Raw genomic sequence first — 16,886 nt, 5'->3', positions numbered from 1 at the left:
GGAAATGCAGTTGCTGTTCTCGTCACAGTTATTTTAGAAAGGCCACATGCAGTGGTAGGAAGCAGTGCTCCAGGTTTTGATTTGTGTTCTTTTACATACATTCATTGGCATGAACTTCCTGTGTTGAGGAGGGCAGAGTTCCTCATCAAGGCAGTGTACGTTCAATCATGCAGTAGACATTGCCAGCGTAACACGCTTGTGCTTTGGGATCAAGCACAGAGATTTACCTTTATTTCAGGTTCAGAGACCTTGGTAGGTTAGGACTATATATCTGGCTGAACTCTCTGGAGACAGGGGGTCCCCATATGTGACTCGAGTTTCAGTAAGGTAATCACAAGATCATGTGCATACTTGACTAATGTAAACATCTGATTCAAAGACTAAGACTAAGTGTATAGTATATGAACGAGATGTCCTAAATAAATCTTTGTAGAATGTCTGTAGTTATTTTCTTTCAGGTTCTCTTTAATTAATTTCTTCAGTCCCTAAATCATTTATTGTAGCCTGATGCTTTATGTACTGCACCATTAATGACCAAGCAGTGGAGATAGAAAATTTATGACAGAGGATACAGACTTACTTCTTTTTTACACTTGCCATTAGTTTGTTAAAACAAGAAAGTTTGATGTTTTGAGAAATTTAGAGACAGGATATGCTGCTTAGAAAAAGGAATACATACATAACTTATTTTTTTTTATGCCATTGATACGACATTTGAGAAGAACATGTAACTAGGTTAATATAAGACTGCGTCTACTGAAAGAATCAGTAGAGGACATACTGATGAAAAACTGTTGGAAAACTACTGCGGTATGGGTTACCTTCCTCCTTCACTCCATTGCCTGCACCTTCTCTTCCCCTTCCTCCCAAAAGGCTCTGGGAAAATGTCCCAGGAACTATAGTAGTTGTCAACAGGTGCCTGTTCCTGTAATACGTCTTGGCAAAAGGACATCATAAACTGTCCTTTTTTTAGCTGTGGATGGTGTTACAGTGGGACTCTGAGCTTGGTTTAGGCATGTAATTCCCTTTAAGTAGACAAAGATGGATATTTTTTATGAGTCATTGGTAGGAATGCTTGTATAGCATCCTTCATATAAATGCCTGAAAAATAATTTCTAAACTGAAGGTCTGTCATAAAAGCAGATTAAGGAGATTTTTCTGAGTAAGTTGTAGATGTCAGAGTTAACAGCTGACTTATTTGTTTGTGTGATACTTATATATAACTTTGCTAATGACCTTCTAAGTTTGTCAAACCCTTTTATTAACGTACAACTGTTTCAGTATCTGATGAGAATGGTGTAATCCAAATGTTCAGAGTCAAATACGATTGGAGACAATTATATACTATTTTTTTTTATTTCCTGGAATGCCCTCCAACATTAAGATGACTACTGCATAATTATTTTGTAACTAGACTCTTTTTCTCATACTTCAGTGGCAGAAATAAAAAGTTCATTGAATGACTGTTACATAGACTGTGATGTTGCATATAATCATTGTTCCTTGCAATCAGAGATTGTGCTTTACCTTGAAAATAGTTTAACATTTTCCTGATAACTTCAGGTGAAAGGGGTAGTAGTAGGCAATTTGATTTGATTTAATTTTAAACATATGCAGGCTTAGTAAGTGCACTTAACCTTTGATTCTGCATGTGATACTGTATACACCAGCAGACAAGTGCAAAAAATGACAGTTCTTGGCTGGGTTAGGTGAAATGATGGGGCAGAAAGACTTAATTCTGTGTGAAACAACATCATTAAACTGGCCTTACCCTGGCTACTGCCTTAGATTAAATCACTCAGCAGAATGGAAAAGCTAGAGCAGAACTTGTCCATTGGGTCAAATTTCTCTCTTGCTGTGTAGTTCGTCAAGAGAACCAGAAGTCTCAACTACCTTCTTACCATCTTTTCATTAAATCATGCTTGAATCTGTTGCTTTAAAAAATAAGCTTGTATTAAATTGCAACATGTAAGATCTAAGGTCAGTGTTATCAGTTGAAGGCAAAATACCATATAATATCTTGCGTATACCTCCTCAGAGGGAAAACTGTAAAGCATAAGCAGGTTTGTGTGTCTGTCCCTTCAAATCTGCTGTAAAAGGAACATGTAGTAATTTAAAGTGTGAAAAGGAAAAACTTACAATAAAACAGGCGTTCTACTGGATTTTGAGGTGTTATTGACAGCCATTTTGCAAGTCAGTGAAGCTCTGTGGGGTTGCACTACAGTATATTGTTAAGTGGGTAAAAACCCCCTAGTTTTGTTGGCTGCAGTCTCAATAGAAAAAACAATGAGAATGGAAGTTGGCTGCCCTTTGTTTTAAGAACTGGTGTGGACAGTTGTGCAAACCAACTGTTGAAAAACTTGAATATATGGAATTTAAAGGCTGCAATCATTTAGCCAATTTTTTGTGAAGAAGCTTTAAATACAGATAAAACAGGTGTTTCCAAACTGAAATGAGACATCTGGTACCATTTCCGTTAAAGAGGAATCCTTTATTTATTCTCAAATAAACTGGTTTTTTCCTAGCATAGATGCCCATTTCTCTCTCTCTTTTTTTTTTTTTTTTTTAAGCAATGTTTTTTCTGTGCAGTGTAACTAGTTGGTAGTACTCTGTCCATAAATATAGCTACAGTTGAGCTGTTTTCTCTAAAATGACAGTACTGTCAATCCCATTTATTTCACTGCTAGCAACATATACAAATGCAATATGGTCTTCTCTCTCTCATTTCCTTCCTCCCTCCTTTTATTTTCTAGAGATGCCCTCTGAAAGTTTGGAGAGTGCTTTCCTTCTACCTTTTCCAGGAGACTATAGGTAGGTTGTGTGTAGTAATGATAGGTGTTGTGTGAGTTGCCTGTTAGAAACAAGCAACTTCTTTCTGTCTTCTGGTAATGCTAATACAAGGCTTCTGCTTTCTCCACAGTGGAGCCTGAGAAGCAAATGAACAGAAGCTTCTTTTTTCATGCACTGTGGAAAAAGGTTGCTTTGTTTCAATACTTGAATGGTTTTAAATATTATGCACTAGGTAACTGTAGTTTAGAAAGCAGTCTCTCCTCAGATCATGGTAGCTTAAATATACAATAGAATAGGCTATTTCAGTTGGAGGAGACCTACAATGATCATCTAGTCCAACTGCCTGAGCAATTCAGGTCTGACCAAGTTAAAGCATGTTGTGAAGGGCATTGTCCGAATACCTCCTAAACTCTGACAGGCTTGGGGCATCGACCACCTCTCTAGGAAGGCTGTTCCAGTGTTTGACCACCCTCTCAGTAAAGAAATGCTTCCTAATGTCCAGTCTAAACCTCCCTTGGTGCAGCTTTGAACCATTCCCACGTGTCCTATCACTGGGTACCAGGGAGAAGAGATCAGCACCTCCCTCTCTGCTTCCCCTCCTCGGGAAGCTGTAGAGAGCAGTGAGGTCGCCCCTCAGCCTCCTTTTCTCCAAGCTAGACAAGCCCAAAGTCCCTAGCTGCTCTTCATAGGACATGCATTCCAGCCCATTCACCAGCTTTGTTGCCCTCCTCTGGATGCATTCAAGGACCTTCACACCCTTCTTAAATTGTGGGGCCCAGAACTGCACAGCGTATTCAAGGTGAGGCCTCACCAGTGCTGAATACAGCGGGATAATCACCTCTTTTGACCAGCTGGTTATGCTGTGTTTGATGTCCCCCCAGGATGCTGTTTGCTCTCTTGGCTGCCAGGGCACCCTGCTGACTCCTTTTGAGCCTGCTGTCAGCCAGCACCCCAGATCCCTTTCTGCAGGGCTGCTCTCCAGCCACCCCTCTCCCAGTTTATACTTGTGCCCGGCATTACTCCATCTTAAGTGCAGAATCTGGCATTTTGACTTGTTAAATTTCATCCCATTAATCATAGGCCAGTGCTTCAATCTGTCTAGACCCCTCTGCAAGGCCTCCTGTCCCTCAAAGGAGTCAACAGCACCTCCCATTTGGTATCACCAGCAAACTTGCTAATGGTGCATTCAACTCCTGCATCCAGATCCTTGATAAATATCTGGAAGCAGAGTTTAGGGTCAGCTTAATCTGAGAAACACAACTTCCTTCTATGAGCATACAAGTGGCTGCTGAGAACTTTTTTTTCCATTTGTACTTAGGTGGTGACAAGCAAGATCTGAAGCAAAACCTTAGCTTTACTAAGGTGTAAGGAGAAGATTTTCAGTGTCTGCTGTCCCCACTGGTTTGAACAATATTACCTTTTGTTGAAAGAAATATGGATTTTTTTCTTTTCTCAGTATTAGTTTTATCAATTACATATGTTCTTGGATATGAACTTTTCATCCTTGGGAATAAGGTATTGAAAGAAAACAAATGCTGCTCCTCTTTTGCTCTTACCTTCCTAGACAGAAGAGGCATGAAACTTTTTGGAAATGCATTCCTTACATCTTCAGACAATCTTTTGTTCTGCTGTTGTCTATAGTTTTCAAACAGTTAGAAATGTCTGCACTAGTTTTGACATGGTCAAAGCTCCTTTATTTTTTTTTTTTCTTACTCTCAGTAAATAACAAAGAAAACCTGATATTTTTTGAGGTTGCTGTCTGGTTGCTATGACTGTGAGGGAGAAAAATGTGCTGTTTGTATTTCCCAGCACAGTTCATCTCTATTTAAAAAGAAAAAAGTATCACGCTTCCTTAAAAAAATCCAAGCCACCAAACCCCAGAACAAACATATGTCCTGAATAAAGGAAATGCTTCTTCAGGTGCTATGCTAAATTAGCTGGGGCAATGAGGGGGCATTAAAAGTCTGAATCCATCCTTCTGGGATTTGGGGTTGTTTTGAATATTGTTTAAAAAACAAACAAACAAACTCAAAACAAAACAACAACAAAACAAAACAACCCCCACCAACAAAAAAAAAAAAAACAACCAACAAAAACCCCACCTCCAAAACTGTTAAAAGCTTATTTTAGTATTTAAACATTTACTTTGTTCTCGGTAAATGTTAGCCAAAATTCTATTTAGATAAATAAACACACACCTTTGCTGTCACAGTCCTTGTTTTCAGTCTTTCAGGATGTATGCTGTGTGGCAGCTTGTGGAGTTTTATGGCAGGAATATTATCGATGCAGCCCAGAGAGGACTTTTTGTTAAGAAAAAAAGCATAGATTTTTGAAAAATCTGGATTTGTTCTTTTTCCACAGATTTTCCACTGTTCCTTATCCTGTACATGGTTATGGAAGCTCTTGCAACTTGCTTGATACATTTCTTGTCATTGCTTTATTCTTCTTATTATATGCTTTTAAAACAGGAACTCATCTATTTCCTCTCTAAGTCATCACAGGAATGCAGTCATTTTTCACATAAAAGCCTTCTTGTTGAAATGTTTGGAAATGTATGCAGTGATCCTTTTTCGTTGTGTGTGAAAAATCTTTTTTTCATTGTGAATACTTTTCTGTTAGTTTGAAAGTCTTAATTCTATGATGACAACTTTGCACTCTTCTATCCTTTAATTGCTTGTCGCTCTGCATTCATACAAATGCTGTCCTTTTTAAGCATACCTAAACAAAGCAAAAGTAAAATTATCTCTAAATGTTACTGGCACTACCAGTCCAACAGTATGAAGTATTTTTTTCTCTCCAGACATAAATTTGTGCTTCATAAAGTGTTACTTTAACATATTTAGTCCAGACACTGTATTAGGATTTATACTTAACTGGCTTGAGAAGCAGGTGTGACTTTAGAAATAAGAACCTGTGAATGTATATTTATCTTTTTGTAAATAAGTGTACATACTTTATGCTTTCAAGTTAGCTGAGGATGGAAAATATGATAGAATTTTCTATTAGATGCAAACTACGGCCATGTAGATATTTTTCTTTAATATTAAAAGAAAAAAATTTACAATACAGATTAATTTTTGTACAAAGTTTAACAGCGTGGTGGAGATAACACTAATTCTTTGAGAAGAGAGACTTACCAGAACTTGCTGCTAGTTCTCTGGGGTGTGATTTGTTGCATAATGCGTGTAATTGTGGACCTTTAAGACAAGATCTGCATTTTGGTGAACCTGCAAAATATAATCATATTAGAAGGAACATTTGTCGCAATTTGGGATACCATGACAGCCACAGGTTTGAGGTAGACTTTTCAGAGCTAGTTTAGCTCCCATGTCTTTGGTCATTAGTTGGTGAGTTTATTAAGGTAGAGCTCTAATTCTTCGTAAACTGTAGTGCCATCTTTCACAATCAGTTTTGCACTTTTAATGGGAGAAGAGTTTCCATGTGTGCACTGGATTTTAGGAAACTCAAATGGTTAGCAATTTGACTGAATACTTCTGAACAATGCTGTGTTTACAGGAGGGTTGAGGATGGTCATCTATTGCTCTCGCCTGTTGCCCTACGGCTCAGGCACAGCCTGAGTACAGAAAGACCCCTAAATGGAGAAAGGATAGTTTGTCTTGTTCCTGCTAAATAGAGGTTGGTGATTTGTTTTGAATGGGGCTAGTGATTCAGTCCTGGTGAATTCCAGCATCTACAGGAGCTGTGCATTGCTGCCACTCATGAACACAAGGTAATTACTGATGATCTCTGGGCTTAGTTCCACAGGATTCAGGAAACATTCTAGTAGGCTTACCCTGCAGTTTAAGGAAGAACAACACAAGATGGCACTTTGCCCTTGAAAGTGCCAGTCTCTGGCCTGGAATAGTGAAGTATCATAGAAGCGCAGTTCTTTAAGAGGTGGAGCGAAGTCTTTTTTTATCCCCGCTGCTCCTGAAGGCAATTGACCAACTGTTGCCTGCACCATCTGCTGTCACACTGCTGTCTAAGGATGTAAGTGAGGGTACCTAGTTCTTCTAACCCATGTAATTTTTTTGCTTTTGATGTGGGATTAGTGATTCTGCATGGAATCACCATCCTTGGAAGCGTTATAGACTGATGGGTTCAGGCTGTGAGCAATGTGGTCTAACTGATGTGAGCTCTGCTTTGAGCAGGGATCTGACCACGTAACCTCTGGTGGCCAATGCCAGCCTGAATTATTCTGTGATTCTGTTAACTTAATTTTCTCATATTTTATATCACCTGCATTTTGTTTTTTCTTTTCCCTTTTACCCTATAGGGTGTTGGTTAAACTTCTTGTATTGTTATAATTGTTAGTAGAGGGTTTTTCTGCTTGGTCAGTATTATGGCCATGTCAGGCTATGTTTTCTCTACTAACACCTTATCCTAGACCTTATCTGAAGTTGTTAGGAAGATCAATCACCTTCAAAGAAACGTCAGATAGGTACTCTTTTTGAAAGTCTATTGAATTAATATTGGGTTGACTCTTAGGCTGTTCTGCACCTTTGGCATTTGCAGCAATTATACCTATGAAAAAAATCTAAGTGAGTATACAGTTAAATAAGACTGGAAAGCTTACACTTGTCTCACAAATAAATGAATGCAGTATGTGCAGGGCAGTGGGGATTAAAGTTCTTAACCTTTTACAATATTGGGAATAATAAATGTGTAAGTCAAATTAACAAGTGAGATGGAAAACCGTTAAAGTGGTTCAGAATTCAAGTAGTAAGTATATGGTTGTGGCGTTGTAATGAGTAGTTCAAAATGGAAAGCTGTGATGACTGATGCCTGGTATTAGAGGTCAAAGGAACAAGATTTCACGCAATTATCATGCAAGAAAGTGGTTCTTCAGTAACAGCAACAAATGGCATAATGATCAGTTGAATGTCATGCTGTAGGCTTTGGCTCAAAAACATTCAGTTCATACCCATTAGAGACAAGTTTGTTACCAAGCATTTAATTTATTCTAAAAGAAAATATTTTACTATTTAGAAAAAAAGAGAGAGAATATGCAAGGTACTTTTATCTGAAACTGCCATTTGCTGTCCTCTTCAAAAATCATTGTAACAACAAAAATCACTTTCTATTAATCATTTTTTATCAAACTTGAGTCTGTAGTGAAGCATCTGTGGGTTGTGATATAAGGATATATTTTACTTTTGCGTGGATACAGCTCTATAAATATCTAGCAATGAGTGCCTTAGATGTGGATAATTGGTGGTTGCCTGGTGAATTCAGCCATTATGTTTATCATAATAGTGTGCAATCAAAATTGTTTACTGAAATGTTGATTCATTTTAAGGTAACTTCTGTCGGGCAAAATATTTCACAAAATCATTTCCATCTTTCATTCTTTCTAGTTGGCATGTATATCTATATCTAGTTACAGAGGTATAGATATAAAAATATATAATAAAATAAAAAATGAAATATATGAAGCCATTATGAGCATTTTTCTATAATCTAAAGATGCCAACTGCTGAAAACATAACAGCAAGCTCAAGTTTATTGTATTTTAAATTAGTTTGGAATGTTAGTGTAGTAAGTGCTATACAAGAGCTCCAGCACTAAACTCTTTTACTGTTTACTTAAAATATTACATGCTATGTTACTGGAGAAGCATGCCAGCTGCTAATAACATAAAAGTTACTTTAATGAATGGTCTGTGTGGGAATGTGACAATGTTAATTTAAAGTTTAGATGTATTTGCTTGTACCTAGTGTTCCCTGAATGTGTGTGTTGTAACAAATACCAGGAATTTGAATGCTGCTAAACATAAATTTTTCAGATTATTTCTCCAAAGTATGGTATTTCTAGTGGAAAGGACGATGTGGCCTTGCTGCTTTTTATTTTGGTGATAATTGTACCTGTAGTCCATATAAAGAAAGAAAAAGAGAACTTCATAATAGATATAAGCCTTTTTTGGACCGGTGTTCAGCAGAAGCCAATTTCATGCAATCCCGTGCAATTACAGCCTCAGAAAAGTCACTGATGTGTGTATGAAGCTTTTTACCTCACATTTCATGTCTAATTGGAAAGCTGCAGCTACCATACTTTTAGAATGGTAATGAAACATTGGACCTATTTAAAGAAATCTTGATTTTATCTTAATGTGTGAGATGCAGTCAGATTTGTACTTACCTTTTCAAGCCTCCGATGTTTTTATCAAAATTAAAACAGCATTTCTCAGCACATGCAAATATCTAGTGGTCTATTGAGCCTATTCTTTCCTCCTTAAAATCTTCCTTTTTTCCTCTCTTTTGGTGATCAGTTTCTTCAAAAATTGAGCTAGATTCTTTGAAAGGTTTATCAAAGCTCAAAAAGCTTTTCTGTTAAACTGGAATGCTTAATAAGGATGTAAAATATTGGGAGAAACTTATGTTGTAATTTGGTCTGCAAATGAAAGCAGTTGGAAGGTGATGGGTTAGAGGCTATTTTTAACCCTCAGTGGAGCAGCTGAAAACATTGTCAGAAAAAAGGAATATTTTTATATTAACCATGCAAAGGTTATTTTTGGAAGGGGAGAGAGGGCATTCTATAATCTGATTTCTTAAAACAAGATAGGAATTTATAGGAGCAGAGATCAGAATTTTGCTGTGCTGTGTGTGACAGAAATAAGGTAAAGATGGGTTTGCAGTCTTCCATTTTCTTCAGAAGCTCAGTGTATCAAGCAAAAGAGAATTTAAAAGCATATCAGTTGTACCTCAGGTGAAGTTGTTTCCATGTAAAGTAAAAATTCTGTCAAAAAAGTATAATACCCTACTTATGACTGCAATGCCAGAAGAATGGCCTAATTTTTCTGAATTAAAATGAAAGAGTAAAAGAAATCATGTTCCATAGGTAGTGTTCCATAGTTAGCTCTCAGCCCTTTGGTAGTTTGTTTTGTGGAATTTATACTGGTTAGACTAAGGAGATATTTCTTAAACATATTAAATAAGAATATTTTATAAATATTTGTCTGATATCAGCATTGGAAAATAAAATTAAAAGTCTGGCAATTGTTTCATGTCCTGAAAGTGCTGGAACAATTGCAGGGGTAGAATATCTAACTCGTAAAACAAGATATGCATTTGAACTTCTAAGCTCATTCCTTTCTAAGTTAAAAAAAAATCAAACTGTTACACATTTACGAGTCTTATTAAACATATTACTAGATGGCTCAGAACTGTTTCATTTTGTTACAATAAAGCTTGTCTTCATCACTGGATGTCAACGTGATTTATAAAGGTATTAAGTGTTGTTATACCAGTTTGACAAATTGGGATGCTGACATGTAGAAAAGTCAAGTGATTTGCCAAAGATTACTCAGCAGACTAATCAAAAAGCAGGAATAAGCTTTAATCTCTTCATTCTGAGTCACTCCAGTCCTATAATCATTGGGCCATAGAATGAAATGTGAAGGATTATAGGAATTTTATTATGTGATGCTGCTTCTCTCTTCCTGTGTTGTTAATGTAAGTATATGTTGTTTGACAGCTGATTGACACGTATACACATTTGTGTTTGGTTATATAACATTAAATCTTAGGTATCTTCTGCTGGTAACATTTTTTTCTTGTTTCATAAATCAAGCAGGAATGCAGCTGTCATGCTTTTTCATTTCATGTATCCTTTCCAAAGCTTAATAAAGATTACTATCTAGAATTCTGTACTTAATTTCCAAAGTTTCATACTTTTGAAATCCATGGAAACAAGAACTAAGCTCCACATTCACCCCAAGAACTGAGCTTTTCCTTTGAAATCTGGATGTTCATCCTTCTTAAAGCTGAGAGGTGTTAGAAATGTGGATTCACATTCATGATTTACATAAACGGAACTATTACTTATGTCTTCCAAACAATTTGGAAGACATAAGTATTATTTTTGTATCTAGAATTTCATAGGAATGTGTTCTTTAATTAAACTGGATTTTATGAACACTGAACAGTAATACCAGTGAAGTGTGTGTGCGCATATGTATTAATGACTTGTCTTAACTGACTTCATCATCACTCAAAACCTTTCCTCTTTTCTTAAGTATTATAGGCCTTTCAACATGGAATTTTGATTTGTGTTTATATCTAGTTTAGTTTCTTCTTGGAAAAACTCTTAACTACACAATCTTCTCCAAGCATACAAATCTGTTCACGTAGTGCATTGGGGTTAATAGATCTTGTACTACTACATGGCAGTACTTCCTTCCATCAAGCTGCAGATCTAGGAGTTAATTTGTTAGTTTATACAGGCATGTGTAAACTTTTCAGTGGCAGGAGAGTTAAAATCAGCTTGTAAACCTCAAACTTTTCTGAAGATTGCATCAGGGAGATAGCTTCAAGAGTAAACAAGAGTGAGTTAGCTGGGATGAATAAAGCAAGAGTCTGCATTATGCACAGAAAAGAGGCCATAAGGCTTCATGAAAGTAGGTTGGCATTACGGAAGAGGAGGGAACTAGGGGAGTCCAGAAGGGCCTGGGAAGTTTGAGTTTGATTACTTTGGGGATTTTCGTTGAAGGCTACTAGCAGACTAACTCACAGTATTCCAGGGGGAGGAAAAGTGGAACTGAAGAGTTTTTCAACAGTAAACAAGGGTTGGAAAGTCAATATTGCTTGGAAATTTCATGTTTCATTTAGAGACTTAAAGGCTTTTGTGGGAAGGTACATTTGGATTGTAGGGAGCGAGAAGCATTGCAGGAGCTGGAGCCGAGCACGTGCTCCCAAGCCTGAGCATGCAACTTTTCTGCAGCTGTGGAGGTAGCTGAAGTCAGTGCCATGCACAGGTGTTGCTCTGAAGACAGATAGCATGATACTGCTGCTGAGCACTGGAGTCAGGCTTTCAGCATGGATCTTACAGTCCAACAAAATACGTTTTTGGAGAAAAATGGAAATAGTGTTATAATTTCTAGTCACTTTGAAACCTTATTTAGGTTTAGACATTACTGGGTAAAATAAATAGCTGTAACTGAAGTCAACAAATTCTGGCTGGAATCCTGATTATTATTTCCATCTTGTTATTATTTTGTGTATTCAGAACTCACCATATACATGCTGGGTTTTTTGGGTTTTTTATGTTGATTTTCTTCCAAAACCAGCCTTATCTCTGGAAGGGACAACATGTCTTCCCCTGTGCTTTATTTTTTCAAATAGTAAGTGGCAATAAAATAAAACCTCCATCTATATATGTGGAAAAGAAATTATAATATGGGAAGCAGTGACACGGCCACCACAGCTTGAGTTTACAGCTCCTGTTTTTCAAAGTCTTTGTCCTATGAATTCATAGTCAAGTAAAATTGCTTTTAGTTGTATAGATTGAAAATGTACAAGGAAAGGGGAAAAGAACCTTCAAAAAATAATCCTCCCAACCTCTGTGATATCTTAATTTTTTTGAGCAGTGTGACCATTCACCAAGAGGAGTATGCTATTTTACAGTGTTGAAAATTAAGTATCCTGCCCTTATACTTCTTTCTGGTTGTTGCTGTGTAACATGGAAAAGTTGATTAAGGAATTTAGAGGTTCTCATATAAGCTGTCAAAAAAAAAAGAAAGGAGAGTGGCATCTCACATTCTTGCCCTTTGGCATGCAGCATCATTCTGAAGGATAGGCAGAGAAACTAAGATGAAAGAATGGTTCCAGCAGTTCCAGTAGTGAACGTACCTTAACAACAAGGTTAGACAAAGACTGTCAGCAGCACTGCAAAAAAGAAAGTTGAAAACTAGTCAGGCTTTAACACCTGGGAAAAAAAATGAATAATAACAAGCTTCCAGCCATAACTCCGATATTTTAAATTTTTTTTTCCTCCCCTGTTTGAGCAAAGTGTTTCTGGTTTTTGCACTGAACTTGCGTTACATCAGTATATGTTTAACCTCTATAGTGCCACAGAGCTCACAAAAGTAGAGCACTACAAAATATTGTGCAAAAAAATTAGAAGTAGATTACATGTTATCATTGAGTTGCTTTTGGTATGAGAGCCCAATTGGTAACAATCTGCTATTTCATATCTTTAAAAGAGCATGTTTGATGTGGGAAATCCTGAAAATTTGAGGTGCAATTTGAGAGGCAAAGTTGTGGTGATGTTATAAATGAAAATGTAAGTACAGCTTCCTTCACATCATTCATAACCCTGTGTTGAAGGTAAAGTGTAATAGCAATCAACTTCTAGTTCCTTTTTTATGGTTAGGGATTGGCTTTCTGTGGATTTTTTTTCCTGTTTTCCAAATAGGAAAAAAAAAAAAGTCAACATAACTCAATCAAATAAAGAAAAATCCATACTGGTCAACAAAGATATCCCTTAAGACAGTTCATAGTCCTTAGGGGAACTTGGGGTTATATATGACTTTTCTCTATTTCTTCTTGCTGATTTGAATATAATCACATCACTGTATGTAGCAGTGAAGCAGTGCCCTGTATCTAGGGTAACACTTTTTGTCATCCTTTTTTCTATTAGTATATGGCCTAGTGTGCCTAGGTTTCAGATGAGAAGGCTTAGGATATTCTCCTTTGAGCTTTTGGTAGCTGAACTAACAAGGCAGCTGTTTGGATTGGAAGCTGTTTTGAATGATGAATACGACTCAGTAACAAAATGGACCCTAGATGTGGAAAACTCTTCTGTGAAATTTTAACTGACATTTAAAAGAACAATAAAAAGATAATTGCTAGGAAAAAAATAATCAAAACTTTTGCTGTGGTGTTGCTCATTTAAGGTACATCTTGAAGCAGTGGAAATCTTTCCTGAGACAGGTATGACATTGTACCACCTTGAGGAGAATGAAATTTGGTGTTGTGTTTTCTGGACTTATTAATTTATTCAAGAAAAAATAATGGAAAAAAACCTAATAATAGGTCATTTTTGCTAGCTGACAACTCCGAAACAGCAGCTATTAAAAAAAAAAAGAAAAAAAAGACATACCATAGGAAGAAGACCATCAGTGAGGTGACAGCTGTTGGTCCTGCAGTGATGTTGTTTCTAGCTCAATATAACTGTGCTCACTAAATGACAACTTTCAGTGTTGATGAGCCACAGAGGTGGTAATGGAAATTGAGCCATGCTGAATAATAGGGTTTTGATATACTAGTGTAACACTATATCAGTTTGGACCAGGTTCTGATATATTTTCTGATTATTTCCAAACACTATTCAGTGGTGGTGTTTCAAAACTGACTTTAATTGTGTCTGTTTTTCACTTTGGTATACAAAAACCAAGGATATTTAATATAAGCTGCTGAAACACCTGCTGTGGTCAGTTCCTCAGGTGTTGGACAGCACAACTGTTTGTTATTCTGCAAAGCTATTCTAGACAGCACATAGTATTACTACCTGGTGTTGCTACCTATGTAATTCAGTAAGTTCTGCAAAAGTTGGAGAAAGTAGTGGAACAAAGTCTTTCCTATGTTGATAATGCTTTTTATGTAAGTGAAGTGCTAGTTTGTATTTCTTGAGACTTTTCTGTAACTAACACGAACAATCTCTATGGCTGCAAAACTTCATTTCCTTTTCCCTCTTCTGTGATACACAGATTACAAGATTAGAACAATGTGAAGCAGTTTGCTTGAAATACACTCAGTATCTGGAATTATTTAGGAGTCATTAAGTCTTGGTTTGTAAGCAACCAGTGTTCATGTCCTGTGGGGGAAGGGAGAAGGGCTTCTTCGGGACAATATTAGTTCTATTTCAAAAGTTTAGCTGAAATATAAGCTTTTCCAACTGCTTTTAGGCATACTGATGTTTTGCAGGTGCTTAAATTCAGATGAAGAAAGCTGATACACCCTGATGACCATAAAAACTACTCCTTTGTGTAGTTTTGGTTTCCTCTCCTGTATCCAAAATGCTTAGTGTTCATACAGTGCAATTGAATTAGATGCTTACTGGTGATATTGGCTGTACTGAACATATTTATTGAAATAACTGGAGGAAGGTGGGATAACATCTGTGACAATACTGTTCAGTATCAGTTGACAACTTCTGCCAGAAAACTTGAAAACAGCATTTTCTCCTTTTTAATCCTTCTAAGAGTATTCATCTGTTTCATTCTCCATGTAACCCCCTGCATTTTGACTTGCATGGTGGTAATCAAGAATTACTACTGAAATTAAAAACATTGGGTATTATCCATATGGAAACATTAGAACTTGGTAGAGTGCAAATAAACAGGTATGTCTTAAGTTACCCGACTTCTTTTTACAAAACTGTATTTTACAAGTTCTGTATATTTTCTGTCGTATTATTGGCCATTCAGCAATGAAGAAAGATTCTTTTTTTCTCATCTCAGAAACAGCATAGTCTCAAATGTACTAACTTTGCTTTTGCTAGCAACGAGGTTGGAACCATAAGTCCTTCCTCTCCCCTAGCCTGTGCTCTCAAAGCTCTGTCCTGCTGCTCCACTCACAGGGACTGGGCAGTGCAATACCGGTGACCTGTGTTTGGGACCACCATACAGTGCCAGGCCCACCTGCTCAGCGTCCTGGGCAAGAACGGTTTAAGCTAATGCCCATTTTGGTAGCATACGGCAGTAACAGATTCTTGTCATCGTAGCCTTCAAGTGGGGGCTGTTCTAACTGGAATAAAGCACAGGAAAAAAATCCATAAAGCAATCATAATTAAAAGGAAGATGGATTGAGTGAACAGAAGTGTATGTATGATTGTTTACTATATGAAATATAAATTGTAGCTGTGCAACTCTTGCATCTGTGTGGATTTCCAATGGTTTCTGTGAATAAATCTTAGCTGTTAACCTTTAACTTCTCTTGAAGAGGGAAAAGGAACAATTCTGGAGCATAACAATCATGTTAAATTAGATGATAACATTTGGATAGATAGTCTGTCCATAAAAGATGCATTAAATAGTTAAGCTTGCATTTAGCGTGAGTTGCTTTTGAAGCAGAAATGTGGGAATTCAGGGGCTGTAAAATGACAAATATAGCAACATAAGATCAAAGAGACATGAGAACAGGGGAAAAAGAAATGGGTATCTTTAAAATATATTCTCCAAATCTGACAATACCCTAAAGATTTCTCCCCAACCTAGATAAATGGGAATTGTAGATATGTTTAAGAAAGTAAACAAGAAGTTTGTGTTTATAAAGTTGTTGCAGTGAGTTAGTAGCTTATTGTATACTCTTTAAAAACAAAACCACCCCTTAATGATCACAATGGAAATCTCATATGGTAAACAAATGTCACTGAAAACAATTGCTTCTGCTTGCCTGTCATACTTGGTAGAGGGAATCTGTATGAAAAAAACTGGCATAACTGGCATGTATTATAAATAAAGCTGTCTTGGAAAACTACGTAATGATTCATCGAAATAGACTTATTAGTATTCAGTATCATCAGTCATTTCACTTAATCTTGATTTAGCAAAAAGTTGATATACCATATTAACATTTAACACACAGTATTGAGGGTGAAAAAGGAACTTTAAAATATTTTTGACTTAAACCATAAACACCAGAGAGGATCTCAGAGTGCAGAAAAATGATGCATGCAACTCAGGGCAATGTGGACACATAATTTTGTAGTCTTATTTATAGCTGTTTTACACTTGTGTTTTGCTGTTCCATTTGACCAAATGAATTGTGGTTTTAATTTTCTTTCTCTTTTTTTTTTGAGTCTTTTAACATGCTGGTGACATTTTAATTTGACTATGTACTTAATATTTGAAAGCCAGAATTAGAGGGAGACCCAGACTAGTGATAAAGATTGAATACAACGTTACTTCAGAATAGCTGCTAGAACTATCATGAACAGATGGTCTGACCCTGTAAGGGTAATTATATCATGATCCTAATTAACCACAACAAGACTGACCTGTTACTGACGCAAAAAATAATTTCGGTTACAGATTCTTAAGTCAAACTTGGTTTTTTGGGGGGGTTTTTTTTGGTTTTTTTTTTTTTTTTTTTTTGTTTTGCTCATAGGTCAGATCTGAATATCCATATGGTCTGTATGCAGTAGGGCAGCTTCAAAAGATAAGAGTGTAATCACATGTTGGCAAAGCTGACACCAGTTATTGCTTCATGTAAGATCACAGGACTTATAGGTGTTCTCTTGAACTGATGAGTCCAACTCTTTCTCTTCTCAGCAAATGCTTATCCCATTTCTACGTTGTATTCCATTGCTAATGTCCA

The sequence above is a fragment of the Aquila chrysaetos genome, chromosome 21 (assembly GCF_900496995.4).
Source record: "Aquila chrysaetos chrysaetos chromosome 21, bAquChr1.4, whole genome shotgun sequence".
Lineage (NCBI taxonomy): Eukaryota > Metazoa > Chordata > Aves > Accipitriformes > Accipitridae > Aquila > Aquila chrysaetos.
The sequence above is the reverse complement of the archived record's forward strand: the minus strand, read 5'-3'. Positions refer to the sequence as shown.